Here is a 5219-nt window from a genome sequence, read left to right as displayed (position 1 = left end):
AAAAGAAGAAGGCCACAAAGATGTCAAAGGTAATTAGAGATGAGATAGGATCCAAAAAAGTACAGATAGCTACACCAGTGCTGGACAAGTATGAAGATGAGATTCTAGAAGAAGAATATGATCTGGAAACATTCGATCTTGGTCCACTTACCACCGTGCAAGCCATGGAAGAAGCAACTGATTCACTGAAAGCACTTAATGACAAACTCAAAGAAGAAATGGAAAAAAATAAGAAACTAGAAAAGGAGGTCAGTGCTTGGAGGAATTATTTTAGCCATCTTAATCAACCTTTGAGATGACAGGATCCAGCAATATCTCCTTTGCATGCACTTCCTCTTGAATCAATAAATGAGGCGGAAAGGGTAAAGAGCTTGGTCCAACTCATGAGTTATTGGATTGATGAATCTTACAAGGTAGCTATGGAATTTGCAACAAGGATTCATATGAAGACGATCCACCGTGCTATCCAAGTTCTTGAGATCATCCATAATCTATTGGTAACTGTGGATGCATTTGCTCACACTAGAGATGTTGTCATCTTGGTCTTGCAAGTGATAAGAAGGACTCCAAGACAGGTTCTAGCGCAAGAGAAGATAATGAATGGAGAAGCTCATAGCCTTCTGCAGTGGTCAACTTTGCTCCAGATAAAGGAAGTTCTTTTCAAAGATATCAGTTCCAGATGTGGCCTAGTTGAGGAAACCATCCACCCTATTCAAGACAAGGTGTTTGAGGTATTGTGTACGATCCTTGACAGAAGAATTGAGATCGAGATGGACGTAGACATCCAAGAATTGGAAGACAAGATCGGGAAAATCTTTTGCAAAGAGAACATAATCACCGAAGAGCAGTGAAATCAGATGCATGCTACTATGTTCCTAATCGAGAAAACAAAAGAGCTTGAGCCTGGATGAGAGGGGACCTTTCTCACAGCTTTTGATCAAGTCCTTCACTTGGAAGAATGAATGAAGAATCTTCCTGAGATTCTTATTGCTGAGATTGAGAAGATTACGTCCAAATTCATTGAATATGCTAGAAAAGAGCATAGGAAGGGGAACAAAGTTCTAGATGAAAAGTTGTTATAAGATGATGTGGTAGCTTAATTCCTATTGGTCTATGTCTCCTCATTATTTGTGCCAATTTTTATTGGTTATGGATTGATAATGTTTATCTAAATGGGGACTTTTTGTAGCAAACCCTAATTAGGGTTTAGGTGTCAGAATCTCAGCCATCGATCTTCTTTTGATCCAGGTCGTTCATTATATTTGAGAGTGCTATATAAGCCCTCACTCATTTCGTTTTAAGGGGTTAGTAAGAAGAAAGTTAGAGAGTTAGAGAGAAATAAGTTTAATATCAGCATTAGAGAAATAAGGTGTGAAGAGAGAAATTTGAACAATTGTTGCTTTATTTGGCTATGAGATCAATAAAATATTGAAGTTATGGTGTTTTATTGCAATCCTTGTGGCTATTTTCATGGTTGTTTATTTTCTTGAATCACTCTTAATAGAGATAGCATTTAAGTTTTAAGCTTGAAGGATGAATGTAGATACCTCCAATCAAGACAAGGTGATTTTCTGGAATGACTTGCATTTCTGTGATTTTCATCGAAACAAAGGATATCACACAAATGATTGCATGAGGCTTATAAATATTGTTCAGGATATGATCGATAGGGGTGATTTAATGGTTGATGGTCTCAAAACAAATGGTGATCATGACTCCCCTAAAAATCCTCTTCCAAATTACAACAAGGAAGGAGCTTCATCATCAAACGATACACGAGGAGCTCGCATAAATCATCTATACAACAACACTATCAATCACATATCAAGGGATGAATATCAAATAAATGTCATAAAGATCAAAGACAAACAAGACCATACATCAATCAATGTAACAACTAGAGCTCAAAAATATGTCTTGAAAGGGCATACATCAATGTCAACCATTATCCCCAAGACTCAATATGATTTGGTAAGTCAACTGCAGACCTTGGTCAGATATCCATACTTGAATTACTCAAACTCTCACCAAAACATAAGGACATCTTGGAACAAGCACTAGTTGAAACAAATGTGCCTCAAGATCTGGACGTTGATAAATTTCAAGCCATGGTGGCTCATATGACAGGGCGTCATAATCTCACCTTTTCCGAACATGATAATATCTCTTTGAGTCATCCACATAATACTCCCCTTCATATTGAAGTCTTAGTCTACAAACATAGAGTTAAAAGGGTATTAATAGATGGGGGAGTTGGTCTCAATATTTGTACCTTAAAACTTATATGTGCATTAGGCTTCTCTAAATAGTCTATTGATCCACACAAAAAGATCACCATCAGGGCATATGATGATGAAGAAAGATCATCCAAAGGGACAGTGATACTACCTATTCAGGTAGGACCGATACAAAGAGACACTATGTGCCAAGTCTTAGACATAAACTTAACATATAATATTTTATTGGGTCATCCTTGGATACATGAAATGCAATCAATGCCATCAACCTACCATCAATGTGTCAAATTCCCATATAATGGGTAGGAGATTTCCATATCGGCTGACAATAACCCCTTTCAACATTACAATGCTATGGGGGCAGCTCAAGACAGCCTGGTTCCACACAATAGGGAAGCTTCGACTTCCTCAACACTAGATCATCATCAAGAAAAGCTCAAATCTTTATCCATGGATTTCAAACAAAAGATGAAAATCAAAGAGCAAGGCATGGGAGAATACTCTTTCGAACCCATGTGTCTATCCAAATTACCAACATCACCAAAATCTAATGGGAAACCTTTTGCATCGACACATCAGGCAACACAACCCATCACCAAGTTTGATGGAAAAATTATCGAATTGAGCACACCAACACATGAATTAGAAGAGAAAGACATCCTTAGTTGGCTATACAAGGATGAGGGAGAAGTCAGAGCTGCTACTCCGGAGGTAGCCATACCAACACAACAGTATGGAAAAGGATTCCTGATCATGCAACAGAAAAGGACCTATAGGCAAGCGTCAAGAAGGCATTACAGTACCACTAGACCCTCCTTCACAATTTTCTCAAGACAAAACAGGACTTGGATATGGACACAACATACCACCAAGACAAAAACAAAATAATTATCAAAAACCTCAGTGGAAAGAAAAGAAGAAATGCAACGAGGACTCATGGCAAGAGGCACTACACCAAGCAGCAAAAACAACAAGGAAAGAGCGAGAACACCAGGAAAAAGAGAAATGACAAGAGGAACTAACCATTCAAAGGGAAGAAGCATCTTATGAGGAAGTACACCATGTTCAGGAACCTATTCAAAACAAGGCAGAGTTACCTCCTACAGGAATCACTACTCCCCAAGGAGAAACAATGCATGAAAAAATGCAAAGAGTACAAGCAGACTCTAATTCATAATCAGAGAAAACTACAAGACAAGTATCAATTATCAAAGATCTCTTCTCACCCTACAACATACCTGTTAGCACCACTGAAAGGCTCTGGGACAATACTTCTGAAACTAATTCTAATGATTATGAATGGGGTAGTTGTTCAAATATTACTGAAGATGTCCCTAAAGGTGCTATGCACACACCCCTTTCTCAGGAAGGACAAGGTACATAGTCTTGATTACTTGAATTCAGTCCACAACATATCTACGAAGCTAAGGAAAATGAGCAGCGACACTATGATCAAGTCTACACAGAAGATGATACCATCGAAGACCTTGACAATATCATTAACTTAACTAACATCCCAGACAGCCTTATCGATACCTCTATCATGACACTTACCGCAGCCGACCTCGACCCCCCGAATGACTCTTTACCACTTGTATTTTCTAATTTGATAGACTTGGATGAACCTATACACCATGATATACCTATTTTCCCAGATGATGAATCCATTGTCCATTACCTATGTACAGTCAACCCGAAAATAGGCTCTGCCAGTGAACAAAATAACAATATTTGCAATCAGGAGGGTGTCGAGTCTCTCATTCGCAAAAATGAAAGAAACAAAGGATCTAATGCTGAAAACCAGTCAATGGCAGCACTAGATCACAAAAAAAGTAAAAATAAAGGACGCATCTGAGGGTGAATTTTTTTTTAAGGCATCTAAAGATGGGAGACTTGGCACTCTTCTTGAACACTATCAGGAGAGATCACCCATATTGATTGAGCCAACTCAATCAATAAACATTGATATAGAAGCAATGACTAAAAACATACACCTAGCAAAATCTCTGACATAAGAGGAAAAAACAAAGTTTATCAGATTCTTCAAAGAAAAGCAAATCAATTTTGCTTGGTCCTATGCTGATATGCTCGGAATAGATCCAAACTTAATCATGCATCATTTATCTATAGCTCTAGGAGCTAAGCCAGTCAAGAAAAAGTTAAGAAAGATGAATCTGCACGTAGCATTAATGGTCAAAGTTGAACTAAAGAAATTATTAGATGTCGAATTCATTCGACTTATAGACTATGTGAATGGATTTCAAACATTGTACCAATTTCAAAACCCGATGGAAGCATCATAATATGCACAGATTTTAGAGATGTCAACAAAGCTTGTCCAAAGGATGACTTTCCTTTGCCCAACATAGACATTATTGTAGACCTCATAGCGGGCCATGCAATGCTCTCATTAATGGATGGTTTCTCTGGCTATAATCAAATCAAGATAGCTCCAGAGGACCAAGATAAAATAATGTTCACCTGTCCTTGGGGAACGTATTGTTGGAACGTCATACCTTTTGGTTTGAAGAATGTTGGGGCAACTTATCAAAGAGCTATGACAATAATCTTTCATGATATGATACATACCTTCATGGAGGACTATGTGGATGATTTACTGGCTAAGTCATTCACCTAAGCAGAACATCTGGCCATATTAGATAAAATCTTTCAAAGATTGGAGCAATTTCAAGTCAGGCTAAACCCTAAAAAGTGTATCTTCGGGGTGACATCAGGCAAATTATTAGGCCACATTGTGTCAGCAAAGGGCATTGAGGTATATTCAGCGAAGGTACAGGCCATCATGGAGATGCCACCTCCCAGGAACATTAGTCAACTCGGATCTCTACAAGGACGAATGCAATCAATCAGGCGATTCATATCCCAACTAGCGGATAAAAGTCTACCATTCAATCATCTGCTACATAAGAACATACCATTCAGATGGGAAGCCAAGTATGCAGAATCATTCTATCAAATCAA

This window comes from Cryptomeria japonica, chromosome 11, assembly GCF_030272615.1.
Source record: "Cryptomeria japonica chromosome 11, Sugi_1.0, whole genome shotgun sequence".
Taxonomy (NCBI): domain Eukaryota; kingdom Viridiplantae; phylum Streptophyta; class Pinopsida; order Cupressales; family Cupressaceae; genus Cryptomeria; species Cryptomeria japonica.
The sequence above is the reverse complement of the archived record's forward strand: the minus strand, read 5'-3'. Positions refer to the sequence as shown.